This window comes from Ranitomeya variabilis, chromosome 1 (genome assembly GCF_051348905.1).
Source record: "Ranitomeya variabilis isolate aRanVar5 chromosome 1, aRanVar5.hap1, whole genome shotgun sequence".
NCBI lineage: Eukaryota > Metazoa > Chordata > Amphibia > Anura > Dendrobatidae > Ranitomeya > Ranitomeya variabilis.
In genome coordinates this window covers 260,832,966-260,848,517 of record NC_135232.1, presented here as the reverse complement: position 1 = coordinate 260,848,517, position 15,552 = coordinate 260,832,966, and the positions used below count along the sequence as shown (strand labels likewise).

Here is a 15,552-nt window from a genome sequence, read left to right as displayed (position 1 = left end):
GCCGGGACGCGGACCAATCACAGCAAGCCGTGACGTAATTTCGTCACGGCTTGCTGTGATTGGTCCGCGTCCCGGCAACATGGCCGACCTGACCAATCACAAGCCGGGAATTCACGTAACCAAGTAATAGCGCGAATTTTAAACAAACAACGCTGCCGGTTCCCTCGCTGAAGTCCCGGCTGCGTCGGACAGGTGAGTATAGCGATATTTTTTATTTTAATTCTCTCTTTTACACATTTTAACATTAATGTTGTTGCGATACCCGATATCCGATACCACAAGAGTATCGGAATCCCGGTATCGGAATTCCGATACAGCAAGTATCGGCCGATACCTGATACTTGCAGCATCGGAATGCTCAACACTAGTAGTAGTATTACACATGTCACTAATTGGGATAGGATCTTGGAGATACCCCTTTAACAGCTTAAAGATTCAAAAGGTGTGAAGTACTTAAAAGAAATGCCCTGACTGTTCTTCAGGTAGCTTCCGTTTGGAAGCCGCTCACTATTATATACACCAGGGGTCCCCAACCTGTAGCTGGAGAGTTACATGTGGTTCATGAGCCCATAATGTGTGGCTAGCGGCTGTCTGCCAACTCGGTGCATTTATACCTGGTATAGCAAACAGGTATTAAGAGCAAATCTCTGGATGGTGATTTTTGTGTGCATCCCTGCACAGAAGAGCAGATCTGAATGGAGGTAAGATAGGAAACCCTGGAGCTTGGCATACTGCCTTGGTATAATTTCAATGGAAAAGCTTAGGCTGTCATCAGGGCTGGACTGGCTATCTGGTAATTCTGTCAAAAGCCAGAAGGGCCTGTCCAACCTTGGGCTGCATTCTATGCTACATTGCTGACAGAATTGGCATCCTCTGGATGCTGATACTGTTAACAGTTGTGATGGAGCACAGAGCCACTGACTCCGTCACTTATCCCAGCAGGCTTCCTTTTAGACCTCGACCTGCTGGACTCCAGTGTCACACAAGGGATATCAGTGATGCGATGTTGTCACTGCATCGCAGCATAGCGTTCACTGCAAGACTGGATAGAAAGTAGACGGAGGATTTGGAGGATGAGGTATCTGGATTAAGTGAGTATAAGGTTTTCTTATTTTGGGGGGCCTGTTGGGTAGACCATCATACTTTATAGGGGTCTGTGGGGTATATCATCATGCTATTTTTGGGGTTTGGGGGGATCATAATACTATATAGGGTGCTGTGGGGTGGACCATTATACTATATAGGAAGCTGTGGGGTAGATCATCATACTATATAGAAAGCTGTTGGGGGACCATCATACTATATCGGTGTTGTTCTGAACAATCATACTATATAGGGGGCTGTTGAGAGTACCATCATACTATATAGGGGGCTGTGGGGTGGACCATCATTCCATTTAAGGGGCTGTTGGGGGGACCATTATTGTTATGGCTGGACCTGGTGGTTAGGAGCACCGGGAATGACCTGATAGTCAAAACTGCAAAATAGAGCGAGCTCTGGGAAGTGGGAGCTCTGCTGACCGCAGCCCTAATCTATTATCACACACACTAGAATTAGCCGTGGATCGTACCTGACTCTGCCTAGACGACTCGACACAGCCTCAGAGGTAACTACACCTAAAGAGAAATATAGCCTCACCTTGCCTCAGAGAAATTCCCCAAAGGAAACGAGCAGCCCCCACATATATTGACTGTGAGTTAAGAGGAAGGCACAAACACAGGAATGAGACAGGTTTCAGCAAAGGAGGCCCGACTTACTAAATAGACAGAAGATAGATAAAGGGATCTTTGCGGTCAGCACAAAAAACTACAAAAAGCCACGCAGAGTGAGCAAGAAACCCCCCGCGCCGACTCACGGCGCGGTAGGTGCCACTCTGCAACCCAGAACTTCCAGCTAGCGAGACAATATCATGATAGCCAGCTGGACAAAACTTAGCAGGTACTCAGAAATATATTCAGCACACAAATGAACAACAAATGAGCGTAACAGGGACTTAGCTTCTGCTGAAGTAGACAGGTCATCAGGAGATCCAAGTGAGATCTGAACCAATACAGATACATTGACAACTGGCATCAGGTAACGATCTGAGCAGAGTTAAATAGAGGAACCAGCCCAGTCTTAAACGATGTAGCTGAGGAAGCCACCTCCAGACCAGCAGCTCCACTTTCAGCCACCAGAGGGAACCCACGGACAGAACTCACAGAAATACCATTCCTGACCACAGGAGGGAGCTCGAGAACAGAGTTCACAACAGTACCCCCCCCTTGAGGAGGGGTCACCGAACCCTCACCAGAACCCCCCGGCCGATTAGGATGAGCCAAATGAAAGGCACGAACCAAATCGGCAGCATGGACATCGGAGGCAAGAACCCAGGAATTATCCTCCTGACTGCAGCGCCCCAGAGTCCTGGTCGTTGCAGTACTGTGGCTCCGCCACTATGGGGAGCTATGGTGCGTCTGATGGCACTGAAGGAGTTCATCGGATCAGGTATCACAGACACCAATACATTTCACAGTCGGGCCTCCGGGGGGAGCTAAGGGTTCTATTCACTAGGCCACTCCCCACCATAGTGGGTAAACTGGGGGTCAGGCAGGAAGTTAGATCAGAAAGCTGACTGGGTTGGAACCAGGCAACACCTTGTGGCAGAGGGTGTTGTGGGGGAAGATACAGTAGGGTCTCTGTCGGGGGTGGGATCCTGACAGAGGCTTGGCAACTTGAACGAACGTAACGGGACTGTGCCTGCTCAGGATAGCGGCGGTGCCCAAGGAAGGACGAGAAGCGAGATAGATTGTGCTGAGTGAGAAACGAGATCACGCAAAAGGAGAAATACCAGTAGGAGTCGTGCTGTAAGACCGAAGCAACATCCTACTGAGGCGCACTACCGGTGGCCGGAACGCCGAGGGAGTATCATAACATTCAGCTTCAAGCAATACTCCAAACAGCGGCAGGACAGTCAGTCTAAGGCGGGCTGTCTAACTTTAATCACCTATGCAGTCTTGGGGGGCAACTTGTGGAGAGGGGCGACTCTAGGGTCCCGGAAGAGCTCCGAGCCTACCCGTCAAACGGGTGCCGTCCCAACCAGAACACCAGGGAGGGACAGAGGATTAGCAGAACATCATCTAATCGAGTTGTGAGGGAACTTAAGAAACAGACACAACAGTTGTGGGGACTTTCTGTAAGCACAGCAGGGAAGGACCACAACACATAGCGCTAGAAGGAAGGCACCGATTTCCACCTGCTAAGAGAACTCTGGAGGTGCCATTGGGCCGGCCGGACTTGCGCAGCCTGGTTATCCGGATTCTGGACTGAGGACCCAGAGATCTTCAGTAAAGAGGTAAAGAGACTGCAACCTGGTGTCCTCGTTATTTACTGCACCGCACCACTACAGCCTCACCACCATCATCTACCCACATCTATCACTGTACGCCCTTCAGCAGGGTCACGGACCGGGCCTAGCCACCGTGACAACCCCAGAGCAGAGACTCACAGGCCCGGTACCGGGTACCCCTCGGCCCTGCGGCAGTGGGGGCGCTACAACTTGGCGTCACGAACAGGATCTACTTAAGCCTGAAGAATCAGGTCATGTGTGCCTTGGAACTGTGATTTGTTGGGCTTGGACTGTACTTTATTGCAAGGACTGTGCTGCGCCATTTACCGCCAAAATCCACCGCCATTACAGCGCTGAGGAGAGCGCAGGAAGAGAAGAGGGGCGTGGAGTAGGCGTAGACCAGCCGAAGAGCGCGGAAAAATCATGGCCGCCCAGTCTAAATATTTCTGTGTCCTGAGGACGTGTCCGTCAACAGCCGAGGTCCGCCTCCTGATCCTGTTTGGAGGGTGGAGACCATGGAGACGGGGCCGCCCACGAAAGAGACCGCGGGAAGAGGACACTGGAGAAGGAGAAAAGATGGCGACACCGAGAACACCGCGTGGGACTGACCCAATCCAGCCTGAGGCTGCACCGCCCGACACAGCCCCAGATGCACCAACGTTGCGGGGACTGACCCTCACGGAGCTGCCGATGGGCCGATCCCCCTTGCCACTGTCTGAGGAGTGTGTAGCTGCAGCCGAGGCCCGCCAGATAGCACGCTGTTGTGAAATTGGATTCTGGGCTCCCCCGGTGGCCACTTGTGGAATTGTACTTGTGTGCATCATCCCCTCTGTTCACCTGCTCCTATCAGGATGTGGGAGTCGCTATATAACCTTGCTCCTCTGTCAGTTTCATGCCGGTCAACAATGTAATCAGAAGCCTTTCTGTGCATGTTCCTGCTACTAGACAACTCCCAGCTAAGTTGGACTTTTGTCCTTGTGTGTTTTTGCATTTTGTTCCTGTTCACAGCTGCTGTTTCGTTACTGTGTCTGGAAAGCTCTTGTGAGCGGAAATTGCCACTCTGGTGTTATGAGTTAATGCTAGAGTCTTAAAGTAATTTCTGGATGGTGTTTTGATAGGGTTTTCTGCTGACCATGAAAGTGCCCTTTCTGTCTTCTTGCTATCTAGTAAGCGGACCTCGATTTTTGCTAAACCTATTTTCATACTACGTTTGTCATTTCATCTAAAATCACCGCCAATATATGTGGGGGCCTCTGTCTGCCTTTTGGGAAAATTTCTCTAGAGGTGAGCCAGGACTGTCTTTTCCTCTGCTAGGATTAGGTAGTTCTCCGGCTGGCGCTGGGCATCTAGGGATAAAAAAAACGTAGGCATGCTACCCGGCCACTTCTAGTTGTGCGGCAGGTTTAGTTCATGGTCAGTATAGTTTCCATCTTCCAAGAGCTAGTTCTCATATATGCTGGGCTATGTTCTCTCGCCATTGAGAATCATGACAGTTTGACCGGCCAAAAAAAAAAAAAGGGTTAAATTACTGGCTGAGAAAGGAGAGGAAAAAGAAGTCTGCTACAATTTTTTTTTTTTTTTTTTTTTTTTCCTCTAGTTCTGAGTGTGCTCTTAATTGAATCACTTGCTAGTCTGCCTATACTGCAGCCTTCCTCTCTTTCTCTCCTTCTAATCCTTGAATGGCTCTGTGTTCACCTGTTTCAAATGGATCTTCAGAGTGTAGCTACAGGTTTGAATAATCTCGCCACAAAGGTACAAAATTTGCAAGATTTTGTTGTTCATGCACCTATGTCTGAGCCTAGAATTCCTTTGCCTGAATTCTTCTCGGGGAATAGATCTCACTTTCAAAATTTTAAAAATAATTGCAAATTGTTTTTGTCCCTGAAGTCTCGCTCTGCCGGAGACCCTGCACAGCAGGTCAGGATTGTAATTTCCTTGCTCCGGGGCGACCCTCAAGACTGGGCTTTTGCATTGGCACCAGGGGATCCTGCGTTGCTCAATGTGGATGCGTTTTTTCTGGCCTTGGGGTTGCTTTATGAGGAACCTCATTTAGAGCTTCAGGCGGAAAAGGCCTTGATGTCCTTGTCTCAGGGGCAAGATGAAGCTGAAATATACTGCCAAAAATTCCGCAAATGGTCTGTGCTTACTCAGTGGAATGAGTGCGCCCTGGCGGCGATTTTCAGAGAAGGTCTCTCTGATGCCATTAAGGATGTTATGGTGGGGTTCCCTGTGCCTGCGAGTCTGAATGAGTCCATGACGATGGCTATTCAGATCGATAGGCGTCTGCGGGAGCGCAAACCTGTGCACCATTTGGCGGTGTCTACTGAGAAAACGCCAGAAAATATGCAATGTGATAGAATTCTGTCCAGAAGCGAGCGGCAGAATTTTAGACGAAAAAATGGGTTGTGCTTCTATTGTGGTGATTCAACTCATGTTATATCAGCATGCTTTAAGCGTACTAAGAAGCCTGACAAGTCTGTTTCAATTAGCACTTTACAGTCTAAGTTTATTCTATCTGTGACCCTGATTTGTTCTTTGTCATCTATTACCGCGGACGCCTATGTCGACTCTGGCGCTGCTTTGAGTCTTATGGATTGGTCCTTTGCCAAACGCTGTGGGTATGATTTGGAGCCATTGGAGGCTCCGATACCTCTGAAAGGGATTGACTCCACCCCATTGGCTAGTAATAAACCACAATACTGGACACAAGTGACTATGCGTGTTAATCCGGATCACCAGGAGGTTATTCGCTTTCTGGTGCAGTATAATCTACATGATGTTTTGGTGCTGGGATTGCCATGGCTGCAATCTCATAACCCAGTCCTCGACTGGAGAGCTATGTCTGTGTTAAGCTGGGGATGTAAAGGAACTCATGGGGACGTACCTTTGGTTTCCATTTCATCATCTATTCCCTCTGAGATTCCTGAATTCTTGTCTGACTTTCGTGACGTTTTTGAAGAACCCAAGGTTGGTTCACTACCTCCGCACCGGGAGTGCGATTGTGCCATAGACTTGATCCCGGGTAGTAAATACCCTAAGGGTCGTTTATTTAATCTGTCTGTGCCTGAACACGCGGCTATGCGAGAATATATAAAGGAGTCCTTGGAAAAGGGACATATTCGTCCTTCGTCATCTCCCTTAGGAGCCGGTTTTTTCTTTGTGTCTAAGAAAGACGGCTCTTTGAGGCCGTGTATTGATTATCGACTTTTGAATAAAATCACGGTTAAATATCAATATCCGTTACCACTGCTTACTGATTTGTTTGCTCGTATAAAGGGGGCCAAGTGGTTCTCTAAGATTGATCTCCGTGGGGCGTATAATTTGGTGCGAATCAAGCAGGGGGATGAGTGGAAAACCGCATTTAATACGCCCGAGGGCCATTTTGAGTATTTGGTGATGCCTTTTGGTCTTTCAAATGCCCCTTCAGTCTTCCAGTCCTTTATGCATGACATTTTCCGCGATTATTTGGATAAATTTATGATTGTGTATCTGGATGATATTCTGATTTTTTCGGATGACTGGGACTCTCATGTCCAGCAGGTCAGGAGGGTTTTTCAGGTTTTGCGGTCTAATTCCTTGTGTGTGAAGGGTTCTAAGTGTGTTTTTGGGGTTCAAAAGATTTCCTTCTTGGGATACATTTTTTCCCCCTCTTCCATCGAGATGGATCCTGTCAAGGTTCAGGCTATTGGTGATTGGACGCAACCCTCTTCTCTTAAGAGTCTTCAGAAATTTTTGGGCTTTGCTAACTTTTATCGTCGATTTATTGCTGGTTTTTCTGATGTTGTAAAACCATTGACTGATTTGACTAAGAAGGGTGCTGATGTTGCTGATTGGTCCCCTGATGCTGTGGAGGCCTTTCGGGAGCTCAAGCGCCGCTTTTCTTCCGCCCCAGTGTTGCGTCAGCCTGATGTTGCTCTTCCTTTTCAGGTTGAGGTCGACGCTTCTGAAATCGGAGCTGGGGCGGTGTTGTCGCAGAGAAGTTCCGACTGCTCCGTGATGAGACCTTGTGCTTTTTTTTCCCGTAAATTTTCGCCCGCCGAGCGGAATTATGATATTGGGAATCGGGAGCTTTTGGCCATGAAGTGGGCTTTTGAGGAGTGGCGTCACTGGCTTGAGGGGGCCAGACATCAGGTGGTGGTATTGACTGACCACAAAAATTTAATTTACCTTGAGTCTGCCAGGCGCCTGAATCCTAGACAGGCGCGCTGGTCGTTGTTTTTCTCTCGGTTTAATTTTGTGGTGTCTTACCTACCGGGTTCTAAGAATGTTAAGGCGGATGCCCTTTCTAGGAGTTTTGAGCCTGACTCCCCTGGTAATTCTGAGCCCACAGGTATCCTTAAAGATGGAGTGATATTGTCTGCCGTTTCTCCAGACCTGCGGCGGGCCTTGCAGGAGTTTCAGGCGGATAGACCTGATCGTTGCCCACCTGGTAGACTGTTTGTTCCTGATGATTGGACCAGTAGAGTCATCTCTGAGGTTCATTCTTCTGCGTTGGCAGGTCATCCTGGAATCTTTGGTACCAGGGATTTGGTGGCAAGGTCCTTCTGGTGGCCTTCCCTGTCACGAGATGTGCGAGGCTTTGTGCAGTCTTGTGACGTTTGTGCTCGGGCCAAGCCTTGTTGTTCTCGGGCTAGTGGATTGTTGTTACCCTTGCCTATCCCGAAGAGGCCTTGGACGCACATCTCGATGGATTTTATTTCGGATCTGCCTGTTTCTCATAAGATGTCTGTCATCTGGGTGGTGTGTGACCGTTTCTCTAAGATGGTCCATCTGGTTCCCTTGCCTAAGTTGCCTTCTTCTTCCGAGTTGGTTCCTCTGTTTTTTCAAAATGTTGTTCGTTTGCATGGTATTCCGGAGAATATCGTTTCTGACAGAGGGACCCAATTCGTGTCTAGATTTTGGCGGGCATTCTGTGCTAGGATGGGCATAGATTTGTCTTTTTCGTCTGCTTTCCATCCTCAGACTAATGGCCAGACCGAGCGGACTAATCAGACCTTGGAGACATATTTGAGGTGTTTTGTGTCTGCGGATCAGGATGATTGGGTTGCTTTTTTGCCTTTGGCGGAGTTCGCCCTCAATAATCGGGCCAGCTCTGCCACCTTGGTGTCCCCGTTTTTCTGTAATTCGGGGTTTCATCCTCGATTTTCCTCCGGTCAAGTGGAATCTTCAGATTGTCCTGGAGTGGATGCTGTGGTGGAGAGGTTGCATCAGATTTGGGGGCAGGTGGTGGACAATTTGAAGTTGTCCCAGGAGAAGACTCAGCTTTTTGCCAACCGCCGTCGTCGTGTTGGTCCTCGGCTTTGTGTTGGGGACTTGGTGTGGTTGTCTTCTCGTTTTGTCCCTATGAGGGTTTCTTCTCCTAAGTTTAAGCCTCGGTTCATCGGCCCGTACAAGATATTGGAGATTCTTAACCCTGTGTCCTTCCGTTTGGACCTCCCTGCATCCTTTTCGATTCATAATGTTTTTCATCGGTCATTGTTGCGCAGGTATGAGGTACCGGCTGTGCCTTCCGTTGAGCCTCCTGCTCCGGTGTTGGTTGAGGGTGAGTTGGAGTACGTTGTGGAAAAGATCTTGGACTCTCGTGTTTCCAGACGGAAACTCCAGTATCTGGTCAAATGGAAGGGATACGGTCAGGAGGATAATTCTTGGGTCACTGCCTCTGATCTTCATGCCTCCGATCTTGTCCGTGCCTTTCATAGGGCTCATCCTGATCGCCCTGGTGGTTCTGGTGAGGGTTCGGTGCCCCCTCCTTGAGGGGGGGGTACTGTTGTGAAATTGGATTCTGGGCTCCCCCGGTGGCCACTTGTGGAATTGTACTTGTGTGCATCATCCCCTCTGTTCACCTGCTCCTATCAGGATGTGGGAGTCGCTATATAACCTTGCTCCTCTGTCAGTTTCATGCCGGTCAACAATGTAATCAGAAGCCTTTCTGTGCATGTTCCTGCTACTAGACAACTCCCAGCTAAGTTGGACTTTTGTCCTTGTGTGTTTTTGCATTTTGTTCCTGTTCACAGCTGCTGTTTCGTTACTGTGTCTGGAAAGCTCTTGTGAGCGGAAATTGCCACTCTGGTGTTATGAGTTAATGCTAGAGTCTTAAAGTAATTTCTGGATGGTGTTTTGATAGGGTTTTCTGCTGACCATGAAAGTGCCCTTTCTGTCTTCTTGCTATCTAGTAAGCGGACCTCGATTTTTGCTAAACCTATTTTCATACTACGTTTGTCATTTCATCTAAAATCACCGCCAATATATGTGGGGGCCTCTGTCTGCCTTTTGGGAAAATTTCTCTAGAGGTGAGCCAGGACTGTCTTTTCCTCTGCTAGGATTAGGTAGTTCTCCGGCTGGCGCTGGGCATCTAGGGATAAAAAAACGTAGGCATGCTACCCGGCCACTTCTAGTTGTGCGGCAGGTTTAGTTCATGGTCAGTATAGTTTCCATCTTCCAAGAGCTAGTTCTCATATATGCTGGGCTATGTTCTCTCGCCATTGAGAATCATGACAGCACGCCGCTTGGAGGCTGATGCCCGCGTGCTCGCTCGGCTGGGCCAGCCCACGGAGGTCCGTTTGACTCCGGTGTCCCCTGCTCCTTCCAACCCGGCCGCGGCTGAAGGTGCGCTGCAGACACCAGGCCTGAAGATTGTGCCAGAAGCCGAACACCTGCGGCGCTTGGTGGCTGCATGGTGAAACCGACCACAACCGGCAACCCAGGTTAATCTGACCACCGTCGCGGAGGTCTCATCGTCCCACTGGGGTGTAGTGGTCTCCTTCAACCCCCGACATGGAAGAGGGGTTATACAGGAGATCGGGGAGCCGCTACAAGTCCACGTGGATCGGGAGGAGGTCGAGCCCTGCGGAGGAAGGTTTGCTCGCGACCTGGAGCCCGGTGATGCCGTAACTTACACCAGATGGAGGAGGGCAACAGGCGACGCTGGATGGATGGCGCGGGGCGTCCAGCGGTGCGTTGCGCTCCAGGCCGCCGCTGCAACTTCCGAAGATGAGCCTCCCGCCGAAAAGGCAATGGAACCTGACCCGGCGGAGCAGCGGAGAACCCGGACCCACCATGTGCCTTGGGGGCGTGCAGGATCCTCGGTGAAAAGAGCATCGCGGCGAGGGATCCTGTCGTTGCTGGGACCAGAACCACTTCCTGGATCAGCAGCGCGACCCGTTGGTCTGGTGAGGCCCGGGAGGAAACCACCTTCTGCGCCAAATGAGTAAGATAATACTACTCTTATGAATATGTACATAGTTCTTAACTGCTTGTTTGTTTCCTGATTTTGCTGCTGAACCCGTCCAGGGTTAACTTTTAAAGGGATTCCTTGTTGACCCGGGATCCCTATTGTTTTGTTTGATTTTTCTAAAGTTTTGCACAAAGTTTCCAGAACTGCCGCAATCATGAACAGTGCATGATGCAAACTTTTTGTACATAGTTTGCACCTTATTAAAGGTGCTCCCTACTGGTTTTACTTCAAAAAAGGACTCTTTGTGAAGATACCACACTGGAACCTTTGTTGAGTATGGACTGGTAGCTTGAGAAGATATGCTACCTCATAGAGACTTGGTCCCCTCTTAAAGGGGATGTTCATTTGATGCACATAAATGGTGATGATAATGTTTTTATGAGAAAGTTATATGTATCCAACTAGTTAATTGTAAAGAAATGCTGATGATGTTCTCCGACAGAAAGTGAAAGCTAGAAGAAGGATGCAGTGGGCCCGTAGGGGTAGACGTGGTGTCCAGCATGCATGTTAGTGAGGAAGAAAATGAGAAGAATTAATGTTCAATAAAAGAAACTGTTTGTGATAATGTTGATAGATAGTGGGGATAGAAGGTGAACCCTGAGTCCTCAGAGGAGTCAGGTAAAAATGGCTCAGTGCTCTTAAACTGAAAGTAATGTTATGTTCTATACTGTGTATAGTAGTTGAAAAGGCAGTAGGCCCGGGCTGAACGGGGCGGTCCTGCATAGAAGGGAGAGGCAGTAGGTCTGGTGCCGTTAGGACAGGCGGTCCTGCAGATTTTAAGAAGGAGAATGGAAAAGTTAAATTGCCTTATAATGTGAATATAAGAAGGTCTTTAGTGGATGCAGAGTGTATGTCCTTAAAGGCAATGTTAAATTATTGTTCAACAATTTTGCACTTAGTAGAATACCCGGTTGGGTAAAAGGAAAGTTAATTATAGCATGTTGCTATGATATTTAACCATGTTTGTAACGTTCAAGTGTCCTCACCTCCCATAAAGGGAAGCTCTGTTTAAATATGCTTATTGTTATTGCACTCAACAAAACTGTATGTCTTTTTGCTAACTTGTATTGTTGTTTTCTTCTCAGTCCCGGAGTACTGTGTTTAACCAGGGGGGAGTGCAGCGCCCCAGAGTCCTGGTCGTTGCAGTACTGTGGCTCCGCCACTATGGGGAGCTATGGTGCGTCTGATGGCACTGAAGGAGTTCATCGGATCAGGTATCACAGACACCAATACATTTCACAGTCGGGCCTCCGGGGGGAGCTAAGGGTTCTATTCACTAGGCCACTCCCCACCATAGTGGGTAAACTGGGGGTCAGGCAGGAAGTTAGATCAGAAAGCTGACTGGGTTGGAACCAGGCAACACCTTGTGGCAGAGGGTGTTGTGGGGGAAGATACAGTAGGGTCTCTGTCAGGGGTGGGATCCTGACAGAGGCTTGGCAACTTGAACGAACGTAACGGGACCGTGCCTGCTCAGGATAGCGGCGGTGCCCAAGGAAGGATGAGAAGCGAGATAGATTGTGCTGAGTGAGAAACGAGATCACGCAAAAGGAGAAATACCAGTAGGAGTCGTGCTGTAAGACCGAAGCAACATCCTACTGAGGCGCCCTACCGGTGGCCGGAACGCCGAGGGAGTATCATAACATTCAGCTTCAAGCAATACTCCAAACAGCGGCAGGACAGTCAGTCTAAGGCGGGCTGTCTAACTTTAATCACCTATGCAGTCTTGGGGGGCAACTTGTGGAGAGGGGCGACTCTAGGGTCCCGGAAGAGCTCCGAGCCTACCCGTCAAACGGGTGCCGTCCCAACCAGAACACCAGGGAGGGACGGAGGATTAGCAGAACATCATCTAATCGAGTTGTGAGGGAACTTAAGAAACAGACACAACAGTTGTGGGGACTTTCTGTAAGCACAGCAGGGAAGGACCACAACACATAGCGCTAGAAGGAAGGCACCGATTTCCACCTGCTAAGAGAACTCTGGAGGTGCCATTGGGCCGGCCGGACTTGCGCAGCCTGGTTATCCGGATTCCGGACTGAGGACCCAGAGATCTTCAGTAAAGAGGTAAAGAGACTGCAACCTGGTGTCCTCGTTATTTACTGCACCGCACCACTACAGCCTCACCACCATCATCTACCCACATCTATCACTGTACGCCCTTCAGCAGGGTCACGGACCGGGCCTAGCCACCGTGACAACCCCAGAGCAGAGACTCACAGGCCCGGTACCGGGTACCCCTCGGCCCTGCGGCAGTGGGGGCGCTACACTGACTATAGCCCTTTCATTTGACCAGATACTGAAGTTTCCGTCTCGAGATACGAGAATCTAAAATCTTCTCCACCACATACTCCAATTCTCCCTCGACCAACACCGGAGCAGGAGGGTCAACGGAAGGAACCATAGGCGCCACATATCTCTGCAACAACGACCTATGGAACACATTATGGATGGCAAAAGAAGCTGGAAGGTCCAAATGAAATGACACAGGATTGAGGATTTCAGAAATCTTATAAGGCCCAATAAAACGAGGCTTAAACTTAGGAGAAGAAACCTTCATAGGAACATAACGAGATGACAGCCAAACCAGATCCCCAACACGAAGTCGACGACCAACACGGCGACGGCGGTTAGCGAAACGTTGAGCCTTCTCCTGTGACAATGTCAAATTGTCCACTACATGAGTCCAAATTTGCTGCAACCTGTCCACCACAGAATCCACACCAGGACAGTCCGAAGGCTCAACCTGCCCTGAAGAGAAACGAGGATGGAAACAAGAATTACAATAAAAAGGTGAAACCAAAGTAGCTGAACTGGCCCGATTATTAAGGGCGAACTCAGCCAATGGCAAGAAGGTCACCCAATCATCCTGATCAGCAGAAACAAAGCATCTCAGATAGGTCTCCAAAGTCTGATTGGTTCGCTCAGTTTGGCCATTTGTCTGAGGATGGAAAGTGTCATGATTCCCCAATGGCATGGGAACATCAGAAACACAAAATAACAGACTAGCCCTCGGGTGATGGAAACTCAAGCTGACCATGACCTAAATCTACCACACAACTAACAGTAGCCAGGAAGCATTCCTACGGCTGCCTAGATGCCATGCGCCAGCCGGAGAACTAACTACGCCTGGAAGAGGAAGGAACAGACCTGGCTTACCTCTAGTGAAATTCCCCAAAGATGATAGTAGCCCCCACATATATTAACGGTGAGTTCAGAGGAAAAGACATACACAGTATGAAGGTAGATTTAGCAAAGTGAGGTCCACTTACTGGATAGAGGAAGGATACAAAAGAGGACTTCACGGTCAGCTGAAAAACCCTTTCAAAAACCCATCCTGAAATTACTTTAAGACTCCTGTGTCAACTCATGACACAGGAGTGGCAATTTCAGTCCACAAGAGCTTCCAGTAACAGGAAATGACAAACTGTAAACTGGACAAAAAATACAAAACAAAAAGGACAAGAGTCCACTTAGCTGATCAGCAGACTGGTAGCAGGAACATGCAACTGAAAGACTCAGGTTACAATGATGACCGGCAAGGAAGTGACTGGAGAGTGTTGTGAATTTGGATTCTGGGCTCCCCCGGTGGCTACTGGTGGAATTGAACTTGTGACATCATCTTCCCTGTTCACCTGTTCTGATTAGATCTGGGTGTCGCTATATAACCTGGCTTCTCTGTTAGATGCTTGCCGGTCAACAATGTTATCAGAAGCCTCTCTGTGCTTGTTCCTGCTCCCAGACATCTACTAGATAAGTTGGACATTCGTCCATGTTTTGTTTTTGTATTTTGGTTCCAGTTCACAGCTGCAGTTTCGTTACTGTGTCTGGAAAGCTCTTGTTGATCAGGAATTGCCACTCTGGTATTATGAGTTAATGCCAGAGTCCTAAAGTAATTTCTGGATGTGTTTTGTTAGGGTTTTCTACTGACCATGAAAGTATGCTTTCTGTCTTCTGCTATCTAGAAAGCGGACCTCAAATTTGCTAAAACTATTTTCCTGCTGCGTTTGTTGTTTCATCTCATATCACCGCCAATATATGTGGGGGGCCTCTGTCTCCTTTTTTTTGGGCATTTCTCTAGAGGTGAGTCAGGTCTTATATTTCCCTCTGCTAGCATTATTTAGTTCTCCGGCCGGCGCTGGGCATATAGGGATAAAAAGTAGGACATGCTACCTGGCTACTTCTAGATGATGCGGTAGGTTTAGTTCATGGTCAGTATAGTTACATCTTCCAAGAGCTTGTTCCTATAGAGGCTTATGCTAGTTCTCTGGCCATGGAGATCATGACAGTTTGACCGGCCCACTAAAGGGTTAAAATCCTTGGCTGAGAAAGGAGAGAAATAAGAAGTCTGCTGAGAGTTTTTTTTTTTTTTTTTTTTTTCTCTGTGCTCTTAATTGGATCACTTGCCAGTCTGTCTATGCTGCAGTCTTTCTTTTTTTTCTCTCTCCTTATAATCTTTGAATGGCTTTGTGTTCACCTGTTAATAATGGATCTTCAGAGTGTAACTGCAGGTTTGAATAATCTCACCACGAAAGTACAAAATTTGCAAGATTTTATTATTCATGCTCCGGTATCTGAGCCGAGAATTCCTTTGCCGGAATTCTTCTCAGGGAATAGATCTAGCTTTCAGAATTTTAGAAATAATTGTAAGCTATTTTTGTCCCTGAAATCTCGTTCTGCTGGAGACCCTGCACAGCAGGTTGGGATTGTGATTTCCTTGCTCCGCGGCGACCCTCAAGACTGGGCTTTTGCATTGGCACCAGGGGATCCTGCGTTGCGCAATGTGGATGCGTTTTTTTTTGGCCTTGGGCTTGCTGTATGAGGAACCTCATTTGGAACTTCAGGCAGAAAAAACTTTGATGTCCCTATCGCAGGGGCAAGATGAAGCTGAAATTTACTGCCAAAGATTCCGTAAATGGTCTGTGCTTACTCAGTGGAATGAGTGTGCCTTGGCGGCTACTTTCAGAGAGGGTCTCTCTGATGCCATTAAGGATGT

At 48.5% G+C, this 15,552-nt stretch overlaps 1 long non-coding RNA gene across 1 annotated transcript in view; it reads right to left on the bottom strand.

Moving 5' to 3' along the window:
- LOC143793905 (uncharacterized) overlaps positions 1-15,552 on the bottom strand; it is a 151,085-nt gene that overhangs the window by 47,940 nt on the left and 87,593 nt on the right. The gene's annotated exons all lie outside the window — the stretch shown is intronic.